This window comes from Sus scrofa, chromosome 2 (genome assembly GCF_000003025.6).
Source record: "Sus scrofa isolate TJ Tabasco breed Duroc chromosome 2, Sscrofa11.1, whole genome shotgun sequence".
NCBI classification, from domain to species: Eukaryota; Metazoa; Chordata; class Mammalia; order Artiodactyla; family Suidae; genus Sus; species Sus scrofa.
In genome coordinates, this window is record NC_010444.4 from 98,909,808 (window position 1) to 98,922,502 (window position 12,695).

Sequence of the window (12,695 nt, forward strand, 5' to 3'; positions counted from 1 at the left end):
AGATTGGGGTGATGGTGATTAATAGGATACAAATATTCCTTTAAAATTATTTCTTGATACTGGAGTTTAATGATCTATTTATCACTTAAATAATTTTGACTCAACCTGACATTTATTATCAAGAATCCAACACTCAAATACACTTTTGAAGAGTAGAACCTTTTTGCTTTTTTACTTTCCACATCTGTAAATATCAATTTAAATTTCTACTAAACCTTAGCAAATTGACATTTACTAAAACTCTCTAACTCTGGGAAAATACTCCCTTCAGCTCATATGCTGCTGATCCTAAGGTAAATGAAGAGAAACATAAAAATCTTCTAATAATTATACTCCTACTCCAAAACGTGGTTTACAAGCATAGGAGCTAGTCAATGATAGATTCAAGATACTGCCCCTTTTTCATTTATCTGACTTTAAATGTTATCCATCTTTGCATTTTTTTTCTTGTGAATTGAGGAAGCAGTGAGTTTTTAAAAAGCAAGCTAAAGACCTATCTTCAAACCAGTTCTGATATGTTTTCCAGGAAATTAACAATACATATGGTCTTATGAGTAGTTTTTATAATTTAGGCAGCATTAAATAGTTTTCTCTTATCACCCCATTCCCCTAAACAAAAATATTTCCACCAATTGCTAGTCAGAGTCTAAAATGCATATTTGAGTATAATTTCTCTGGATCCTAAAAATTTTAGAGTCTTTTAAAATGCCATGTTCAAATTAAAGTTACCAAGAAGGAGTATAACCTCAGTTCTTTATTACTCTATTGCTCTACTAACTCAGAAATATGATCTGAGTGCTTGAAGAGGTGGGGGCTAATGTCTGGGTGCATAGGGAGGGGGAATTGTAGAGAAGGAGAGGCACTGCTTTGGAGACTTAGGGGCATGCCAAAGATCAAGTCACCTATTTTATACTGTTCCCTCTAATCTGAGAAAAAAAGAAAACAAAATAGATTTAGATCTGTGAGTAGTCTAATAAAATCTTGTTATAATATTAAAACTTAAGAATAAGAAATAGTTTTGTGTTTTCATTGCCATTCACACTTTTCTTAAGGGGAGGACAGAATATTTGAAAAAGCACAGTCCAGCTAATTCTTCCTTTCACATAAAAGCTCTTCATTTCAAAAAAATATTTCCAATTAGTTTGTGAGTCAACTACAACTTTTACTGAGCACATTATTAGTGATGTAGACACGTAAGGTGTTGCCAATATCAGATTATAAATGAGCTATTTTAAATAGCGTCATACGTTTCCAATAGCTTTAACCCAAGGTCTATCTCTATTGTCATCGCTAATTTACTTTTGCACCAATATGCTTCAGCTTGCCTCAAAAGATTTTGTGAGCTAAGCCTCACAATTGCTTTTAAATGAAAAAGCTTAACATTGCCATTAGCAATCTAGGTATAATGCCCATAACTTTAAAAATTATGAAACCCCTAGGGATGAGCTGGGGATTTTAATAGTCTGCCTAAACCAAGTAGAGAAATTATATTCAGTGCTGAGAGAAGTGAATACTACTTACCAGTACACATCTGTTACGTGGCTACAACAAACCAAGTTTCATACCGGATTAAAAAGACAAACTGCTCCTAGTCAAGAAGCTTATAATCTTGTGCTGAACAAAACAATGTTGCTCAAGAAACATTCAAGGAGAAAAAGAGAGGACATTTCACCAAAAGGGAAGTGTGTGCCCAGCAGAAGGCATGATGGATGCACTAAGCTGTTCAATAAAGCAAGATGAGAGGTGTGGAAGACTGCTGAGATATATATAACAAGAGAGGCAGGGGCTTTGAAAAGCATGGTTAAGAGCATACCCTTCATCCTGTAGATAGTAGGAACCATAGTAATTTTATTTTATTTTATTTTATTTTAATTAATTAATTAATTAATTTATTTATTTATTTATTGTCTTTTTGCCTTTTTCCAGGGCCGCATCCAGGTTTCCAGGTTAGGGGTCTAATCAGAGCTGTAGCTGCCGGCCTATACCAGAGGCACAGCAACGTGGGATCCGAGCTGCGTCTCTGACCTACACCACAGCTCACGGCAACGCCGGATCCTTAACCCACTGAGCAAGGCCAGGGATCAAACCCACAACCTCATGGTTCCTAGTTGGATTCGTTAACCACTGAGCCATGACGAGAATGCCCATAGTGATTTTAGAAAGCTCATTCTAGGTGAATTTTGAAAGAGATTGAAGTCAGAATGATGTGGGTTTAATGAAGGCCTTAATTAAGAAATCAACAGAAACTGGTTAAGGTGGTGCTGGTCAGAATGGAGAAGACAGAAGGAATTAGCAGGTTGGTTTAGGTAACTGACAGGCTGAAGAATGAAAGGAAGGAAGAAGCAGGTTTCTGACTGTGACAGCTAGTTCAAGGGTAGCACCATTTTAATAGAATATATAGGGGGAGTAAAAGGTGTTGTAACTTGAACACATTTAACTGAAGGTTAACAGGATGTATGGATAAAAAGCCTAATGGGAAGTTAATAACAGATTTGTAGGTCTATAGAGAGATCTGTCAAGATACCGATTATTCGAAGTTCTCAGGAATAGGAATAAGATTACACAGAAAGTGAGTTATGTGAGACTAGAATGAATCAAGAAGCGTGCACAGGAGGAACTTCACAGTTTGAGAGCCTTGCAGATAAGGCAGAGCTCCAAAAGGAGAAGCTGACAAATAGTGTTGTTAGAAAGTAAGTCATGCAAAAGATTGTTGCATTCTCAAAGGGATGAAAAACTTTCAAAGATACAGGAATGATCAATAGTGCCAAAGGCATCTTTGGGATCAAAGAAAATGAGGACTTAAATGTGACCCTTGGCTTTGATCATTAAGTAGGTGGTTACTGATTGTAACAAAAGCAGCTCTAGTGAATAGGAATCAAGTGCTAGTGGTTAAAAAGTGATTGTGAATTATGGAATTGAACAGTGGATGCATATTATTTCTTTAGAAGCTTGACTCTAAAAGAAACAACAAATAAAAAAGGAAAAGGTATGATGTAAAGAGGGGACAAGCAAGAAATATATATGTATATATATTTTTAATCTTGCTTATTTTTCAATTGAAGATGAGTGATAAACTTCCTTGAGAGGACAAACATTAAATAAATCAATTGCATGCAATATTTCTTTATAAAATATTTTATGCCAATAAGTCTAGAAGTATATCTTTCACAATAAAGGTGATAGTTGCTATTAAACACTTTGTGAAAGTATTTCTTGTCTATTATGATGTCCATCAGTAAAATTTGATTGCTGAATAGCACTATTGATCTAGATAGGAGACAAAAGTCTATTCTTCAACAGGAGCAGCATGGTATGGTTTTAATGTTTGAGGAGTTAATCCTTTTTTTTTTTTTTAGGTAAGAGAGTTGAGGAAATAAATTCCAGATGATCTTCATTTTCAAAATAAGAAGCAAATGTAGACTGGAAGTAAGTTGGTAAAAGTTTAATATTGGATCCAAAGGAATAATGAAATGTTGGACAAATAGTCTAGAAATGGAAGAGCATACTAATAAAAGACATTTAAAATTATTTATAAACCTAGAGGGCATTGTTAAAATCAGAAACCATATATTTGTAAGAGTATCAAGTGACATCCTTCTCTTATTTTTCTCTAGCACTGCTCAGTGTATATGTAGAAACGTAGAGAATGGATGACTGGGCTTATCCAGGGCTAAATATTTGTAGGACAAGAACAGAGGACTTGAGATGCAAACAAGAGACTTAAGACATTGACAAAAGATTCAAGCTGGATACAGAGGAAAGTAAAGCCATGTACACCTGAAAAAACACACACATTCATTTAAAAAAAAAAAAAAAGGCAAAAATAAACGAGTAATGCCTGATACTCCAGAAGCATAGGTAAATCAGAGAAAGACAAAGGAGTCAAACACTTTTTAGAAATGTATTGGCAATTACACACTTCAGAGCTACTGTAAGTGCTGAGTAGTTGAGAGAAGTAACAGTAAAAATAAAAATGACCTATAGGAAATAGGAAAATAATTTAACAAAATAAAATCAGGATGAGTTTCAATTCATATAAGTGTAAAGTCGTATCCTTCAAGGCAAAATCATAATGATATAGATACAGAGTAGAGAAACAAAGAATAGTAGAAAAAGATAGATTGGGTTAATATATAAATCAGAGTTCATGTAATTAAGGCAATTAAAAGTTGGAAACAACCTAGATTCTTTTCTTTTAGGCAGTTTCAGAAATTTGAGGATGTAGAACAATTTGAGGATTTTTTTGAAAAGACAGTTGATGTGTGAGAAAAGAAATGAAAGTCAAATTTTGAAATTGCCTTCGGAAAAAATAGAAAAACTCTAAAGTTTTCTCTCATCTCTATCCATAGAATAAACAACATGCTCTGAGGATATGCCAAGAAATCATTTGTTGTATAGACGTATTTATTTCAGGTGGAATACACAGAATCTTACTCATGTTCGTGGTATAGTTTGTACTGTGGCTTTGTTTTTCTTTAAGGGTACTAAATGAAAATAAGATTTCTCAAGAAAAAAAAAAGATGATGATTATATGCAAAGCAAGTGCTAGCTAACTTGTTCTTTCAAGTAGTAGAATCTACAATCATGTAATACATTGAATGGGATAATAATAAATGACTCATGAATGGATCAAATAATGATCTCATATTTGATGTGCACAGTCTTACCCTAGGCCACTTTCAGAAGGGCCTTTACCTTTCGCTGTTCTCTGTGGACCAGAGCTCTCGTCAAGCACTTCTCCCTGGACAGCTGGTTCTGCCATGAACCATCTGGAATTCTTACTCCCTAGTGAGGCCCATTACAGAAAAGTTTCAAGTCCTCAACTTCACCTTTAGGGAATCTATATATCATTTAATGAGACATCTCCCAGCACATTTACAGAATGATGTTGGCTGAAAAAAAGTGTTTAGGAGAGTTCTAGCTGTTGTATTTTAAGAGAAATTACAACCATATCAAAACTGTTGATAGCAGGAGAGATCCAGTTTCCCAAGGAGCAGTGAGCTAACACAAATTGAGCAATTACTATGTGCCAGGTACTGTGCTAAGTGCTTTAAATGCATTATTTCACCACCCAAGGAAGTAACTATAATTTAAAAATTAAAAAAATCTGAGTTTTTATGGGTTAAGTGACTTCCCAGTAAATGGAAAGCCTGGCTTTAAACTCAGAACAATTTGGGAATATGTGTTTCTTTGAACTTTTTTTATTGAGGACCGGCTGGGTTTAGGATGTCATTTTGGGTACAGAAAATAATAATATTTATAAGGCATACATCTTTCAATCAAGCAGTTCACATTTTGCTTGGGCAAATGAATACATAAACCATCTTCTATAATATAATGTGACAAGTTCTAAAATAGAATTGTGTATGCAGTTCTTTTTGTTGGACACACAGGAAAGCAAAAATTTTTTTCCTAGGGGAGGAAAGAAGGATTTCACAGTGGAGATGAATTTTAAACTGGAATATAATGTATGATTGGAGTTCATTTATGGAGCTTTGTATATGCTGCAATAGTTCAGCTTGAACATTTTGTTCTCCACAACTTGAGGAAATTTATTAAGCATCGTTTCCAAAAATTTGTATTGTTGTGTCATGCTTTTTTGGGGGGGGGGTAGAAATCAAGGAAAAAGAGGGAAATCCAAGTATACATAAAATAAAGATGAAAGCAAAAGGAGGGTTATGGATGATTTTGGAAGTGACTGGAAAAAGGAAAGAAAGAAATGGAAAAGATGGGATCAGAGGACTGCAGGTGAAATATAGAAGAGTCACAGTAAAGGACACAAAGGAGAGATTTGGGTGAAAAGACAAGAGAAATTTTAAAAGCTCTGACTACATAGTTTGTTGTGGTGTAGTGAGTTAAGGATCTGGTGCTGTCTTTGAGCTGCTTGGATCATCGCTGACCTGTGTGTTCAATCCTGGCCCCACACAGTGGGTGAAAGATCCTTGTGTTGCCACAGTTGTGATGTAGGCAGCTGTTGTAGCTCGGATTTGATCCCTTGCCTGAGAACTTCCATATATAGTGGATATGGCAAAAAAATCTGACTGCAATGTTATTTTAGGCTATTATAATGGAAATACATAATATACTTTCCATGAAAATTTTTCTTATAAAATTTTGAAAATGCTTGTTGAAAGTAGGAAAAATCAAGAATGCCCAGGAGGTGTATTTGACAACCACATCTTCAAATGTAGCAGTTAAATTCAAAGAGAATCTTCAGCAGTAGATTTCAAGTATCTTATTTACTTGCTATGTGTCTGAGACATATTTTGAAAACAAAAATCAATGATGCTGATGTTGCAGTCTATCTTCTGAAAATTAAATTTTAACTTTTAATGGAGAATAAATGACTTTGTTTTGGTATTTTAAAGAAGGTACTCATTTCACATGTACTTTTATTTTTTTTATTTTTATTTTTTTTTGTCTTTTTTTTTTTGCTATTTCTTGGGCCGCTCCCGCGGCATATGGAGGTTCCCAGGCTAGTGGTTGAATCGGAGCTGCAGCCACTGGCCTACGCCAGAGCCACAGCAATGCGGGATCCAAGCCACATCTGCAACCTACACCGCAGCTCACAGCAATGCCGGATTGTTAACCCACTGAGCAAGGGCAGAGACCAAACCCGCAACCTCATGGTTCCTAGTCGGATTCGTTAACCACTGCGCCACGACGGGAACTCCCACATGTACTTTTATAAAGTATGATTTTTCCCTTAAAAATTCTGATGTCTTAACTCTTTTACAAAACTGTGTATTGAGGTGCTTTCAGAAACAGAAGGCATTTTCAAGGAAGGGGTTATACCAGGCATTGGTGCTTTGTGAAAATATCATTTCTGTGTATATAGACGTGTATGCATTTCTGCTTCACTCCCACTCACAGTTTTGTTGTTGTTGTTGTTGATGCTGTATATTTTTCAGGATACATGTGTATTTGTGTGTTTATGGTTTATGTTGCTGTTGTTATCATTGTTCTAATAGAAAGACTTTGGGGTGTGGTAGTCTTTTCTGACTCTCTGGCCATAAACTCTTGCAACACATAACAAACAGCCGATCAGAGAAATGGCAAACATTGTCTGTATTCTCTGTGCACTTGGCAGGGATTTTTCATATTGTATATTATTGGCTCTGCTGTGTGATAGCACAACAGAGCCTTTGTAATGCTCTCAGCAGAGCTATTTATATACTGCGACTCTGCTAAGTATCCTTCCTGCTGCTGGTGTTCTTCCACAGACTCAAAGAGAAAGTGATTTGCCCAAATAAAAGAAGTATGGATTGACATTGCTCAGAGCACAGGATGCTGCAAAGGCAAAATAAGTCTTTAGATAGCTCATATTAAGTATTATTATTTTCAGTTGAATGGCAAGAGGAAGGTTAGCTCAAAATGAAATAAAAAGATATTACTTTCTAGCAGCCATGATAATTAGAATCAGGTTGGCATGCACCTGTGTTTGATGCTCTAAATACATTGTGTTAAAGGGTCTCAGACCCCAGGGTTGCCTCCCTTTCAGTGATTTCCTTCAGCAACTATTCGGATCAAAATTTTAAAAGGTTGATGTCAAAGGCCCCCTGTCACCTGTGGTCACTTTTTGAAATGGACTAGTGAAAACCTAAATGGCCTGGCTATTTGCACTAATCAGTAAGGAGAATAAATGTAAAACCCAACAACAAAAAAGAAGGAATGGATGTTATTTTATCTTCAGTTATCCCATTAACGTCACCAGCAATCTGAAAGTGATAGTTAAATTATCTGGAAAGATACAGCTAAAAATTTCCTCTCTAATCATATTTAGGTTGACACTGGATCTTAAAGATTTGAAGATTTACTTCTTTCTCAAAATGAACCTGAAACATTTATGTTTTCCTGAATTCATTTAAAATTATGCTTGTACTTTTAAAAGGACCTGGTTGAGATAACATTCTAGCATTAGCTGGACTTGAGGCCAGTTCTCTTTTATCAAATGCAACCAGGGAGGGGCTTTCCTACAATCCGACATTTGTATTCATGTTAAAAGGTCTGATATTTGGATTCACTTGTATATTCAGTCATGACATGTTCAACAGCATGACTTTAAAAATACCATAAAATGCATAAAAATAATAAGGGAAAGAGATACTAGCAGAATGTGATGCTCCAGTTAATGTCACACTAACCCGAGGATATGGGAAATGTCAATTTTCAGTGGTTAAGGCAGACCACGGATGTGTGTGCAGTTCTAGGGAAAAAATGATTATGTAGAAAGGTGATGATCTTTTATTTGCCATTTGTTCTCTTCTTGGTTAACTGTAAAAGATCAGGGAGACACAGAAAAAGTAACTTTCTGGTTTTCATTATCACGATAATACAAATTCCCAGAAAAAAGTAAGGAAAAAAGAACAATGATTTTTAATTTTTAAGAATAAGGTATGTCATGTACTTATTTAATGAATGACATCATTTTGATAGAAAAAGAGTAGGTGTTTGTATTCTTTTTCTAACATTGTTCTGTCACTATTCCCTACTTGGGAGATTTTTTGAAAAATCTTCTCCAACAATGGTATAACCAGGTAGCTGACTTTTTTTCTCTGTGTAAGATATGATATTACAAATATTTAGTTAGATTTTTTTAGAACAAATACAGTTTAATAGATTATATTGTATGAAAACATTGAGATAATGAAGAAATGAAGGCATGAAATGATTTTATTCAAACTTTCAAATTGGGCATGAAAAAACAATTATTTTAACTGTATTGAGTAAGAAGAAGCCAACTGAACTTGAAATATAGGGGATTTAGCTAGGAATAAGAAGACTATAATAAATTGGATTCCTAATTTTATTCCTCAAGAAGCTATAGAAATTTTTTTACTGAGAAATAACTATGCTAGATTTGTGAAACTATGGCATGGCCTTTGAAAATGTCATTAGATCTGCCAAATAGAGTATATAGAGCTTGGCTATCTTTGAATGAATTTTCAGAGTGGAAATTTAGGCAGAGAAATGTCTAAAACAGTTTCTCCCAATAGTACATCTTATGAAATAGTAAGCCATTTGAATATTTGGGAAAATGGATTCTTCTGCCAAATACTTCTGAGATACTTTGCATGTTATAACCCTCTCTCAAATTTCAAAAGCATGCTAACATATCAAACCCTGTGAGAAGTTCTATAGTCAAGAAAACTGTTTACACTTGTTTGAAACAGCATTTTAAAATATATTTGACCATGGAGTAATTTTATTACACAGTACCCAGGGAAACTACCTTTTCAGATAACACATTTTAGGCATATCAACTGACAGTGGAAAAAAGTAACTACATTTAAAAAAATAAACTAACCTAGAAGGTATAAAGTAATATACGATATTATATTTTTAATGTAAAGTGAAAAACTACCTAGTAGATGTTATTTTCATTGTAAAGACAAGGAAATTCAGTTTCAGAGAAGTTTAGCCACTTTCTTTGGCGACAGAAACCGTATGAGTCACTGGACCGGAATTCAAATCTAGGTCTATGTAGTTTCAATCGTGGTGATCTTCTTCTCTCTTACCAGGTGAAAACATTTTGCTACACAGTTAAGCCCCCTTCCTGTTTTGTTCTTCTCTGTGGATCAGAAATAGAATAAATGTTTCAAAAAAGTAAAAAGTAGTCAGTGATCACTTGTTTATTAGTGTTTTGAAAGAACTTATTCCTAAAGACACACAAAACACTATGGAAATGACAATAAGAAATTGGGTTTTTTATGAGCTCAGATGAATAGAACGGAAAGCAAGGAATTTAAGTGCTGCCAGCAGGATGAGATGCATGTGAGCCTCACTTCTGCTGGTTTAGATCATGTGGGCCATTATTATAATCACACCCTTGCATCTTTTCTACTGCTTATCTCTCTCTGCATCTTTATTGGCTGAGAAAATCCTCAGTTCTTTTAATAAATTACTTACTCTGTGAGCATGTGTGAAGAACTGAAAGAGACAAGAGAAAAATGCATGCAGGATGACTGGTCTTAATTCCTTAGTGCTACTCCATTTCCCACACTCTTCCCCGTCTTAGACCATTTTACATTTGCTTTTTTTTTCTTTAAACTTCTTGTCCCAATTCCGTATCATCAGACTCTATGGATGACCTTCTTGTTTCACAGTGAAAGCAGAAGCGGGAAAGAATCAGAAGAGAACTTCCATAGGTCCTCATGTCTGTGAATGTATTTGCATATGTAGTATCTCTGTTCTACTCTCCCTTGATCATCATGGAATTAGAGTTTATCCTTGTTTCTGTAACCAACTATTTTCCTTTAAATTTCCTCACAAATTGTATGTATACTTATTATCAAGGCTTCTCCTTCAAAACTGTTGAAATCATTCCCATCAGGTTTTGCTCCAATCAATCCCCTGAAACAGCTGTTGTCATAGGCAATGGTGAGCTCCATGCTGCAAAACATAATGTTTCTTTTTCAACTTGACTTTGCAGGAGCATTTTTGACATCACTGATCACCCTTTCCTTTTTGAAATTTCTCCTGTTAGGTTCTAAGACACCATTGTCTTGGTTGTCCTGCCTAGTGGTTGCTTCTTTTAGTCTCCTTGGTTGGTTCCAAAGATCCCATAATATCACTGGAGCACTTCTTACTTATTCAACTTTCTCTGCCTGGGAGAGCTCATCTAGTCTCATATCTTTAATTACCATATATTTGTTGATAAGTCTCATATAGATACATATTTCCAAGACCCCTTTTCCCTAAGACTTCGCATTGAAATCTAAAAGACACTTCAAATTCAAAACTGAAATCCTCAAACTCTCTATTATACTTCCTCCTTCTACAGTCCTATCTTAGTAAATAGCAACTCCATCTTTTCATGTATTGTTATTAGTTCAGAACAAATACTTCATCATGTAGGAAAGCAATTCGGTGACTCAAGGCATTGCCTACCTACTGACACCACTGAATTTCCTAGACCATCTTTCAGTTCTGTAAGTTTATTTACTTCTGTAACAGATACGGTAAGAACAATGAAATTTGTAGGCATTAGTTCCTACTGCCTTAATTATAAAGCAAATTCCCTGATGATGATGAATGAGACATTCAGTAAGTAACCAGATAATTTTGCTGGCAGCAACATGGTAGCTAGATAAGAAAAATCCAAATCCATAAAAAAATGTTTCTTTCCCAGTGAGCTAAATCTCTGTGATCTCTGTAATGGAAATAGTTTAGTGTAATGAGCCCGGCATCAAGTGGATGATTGATTCCAGGAGCTACTGGTTTTATTTTATTTTTTATTTTTTTAAATTATTATAGTTGATTTACAAGGTTCTGTCAATTTCTTTTAGACAGTCAAGTGACTCAGTCATACACATATATACATTCTTTTTCTCACCTTATTTTCCATCATGTTCCATCACCAGTGAGTAGATATAATTCCCTGTGCTATACAGCAGGGTATCATTGCTTATCTACTCTAAATGCTATAGTTTTGATCTATCATGTTGACATCATGATGCCTAGCAGTGGCAGTAGCCTGAGCAATTTCGATGAAGGGAATCCATTTAACTGGGCTCATATCTAGCCTCTGTGTTTGCTGTACTAGCCATTTGTTTGTTAGCCCATTTGAAAGTACTGGCTTAAGTGGGATACTGTGAGAAAGAGGCTAAATGACATTCACAGAGAATGGTCTGCCTGATTTTTTTATAAGCTTTTGATAGTGGAGGTGAGCATTCAAGGACACAAACATCCTTCCATGATGAAACTGTTTCAGTAGATCTACCTGAATACCTTACCTTAAGCCAAGTTGTTATTAATCTTAAATTTTTTGAATCTCTTGCCATCTGACCAGATCTTGGCCACTATCTGTGCCCTGTATATCCATATACTGCATAAAAACAGACTATTTATCCTTCCAGGCAAAAAGGACAATCACATGTGTCCTACAAATTTCTATCCTGTAGAATATTCTCCTTTCTATTCTTAGTAGCTTGTCCTTGGGGTACACTCTAGTTTGGGCTAGCATGTGGTACAAAGCCATCTATAAACAAAATTCAGGTTTTTCCTCCACAGGTAACTAATGATAGTTATAAGTCCATAAGTGTGTGTTAAGAAATTGCTAGAAGCGTGGCGGCAAGAATTGTCATGTTGAGAGTGTAAGTCCACAACTTGTACAATAAGGTCTTTCTGGCCTTTACAATAAGTAAAATTTTCACTTGACAGTCAAGGGATGTTAATTACATCTAGGTTCATGGCTTTAAATGACACCAATGTCAGGGCATATAGTTTTTTTGTTGTTAACAGTGAGGGGTAGTAAAAGTCAGGGGTTATTTCTCAGAAGGAAAACAGCTATTCGCAGAAGAAGACATGATTTTACTATAAACCCTGAAAGATACTGATGTGATTATCTTTTGTCTATAATAAGCTCTAGATAACAGCCAAACTCACCACAGATATGGGGGTACCAGTAAACTCACTATTTCATATGGAACAAATGATAGAAACATTTATTTTGAACTTGGAATATTTGAAGAGTCTGTTCTTGTTTTGAGTTTTATGTAAAGCTGGTGATATTTGGGGCATTCAGATGTAGGGATAGAAAAGCACACCTAAATGTGGTATATGTATGCAGAAAATACAAATTTAAGTTGATATGTTGGGGGATAGTTTGGCATAATGCAAAGACAAGGTCTATCAGAAAGCTACTTCAGAATACACAAAACACATCCACTTACCCACAATCAAACTTCAGACAT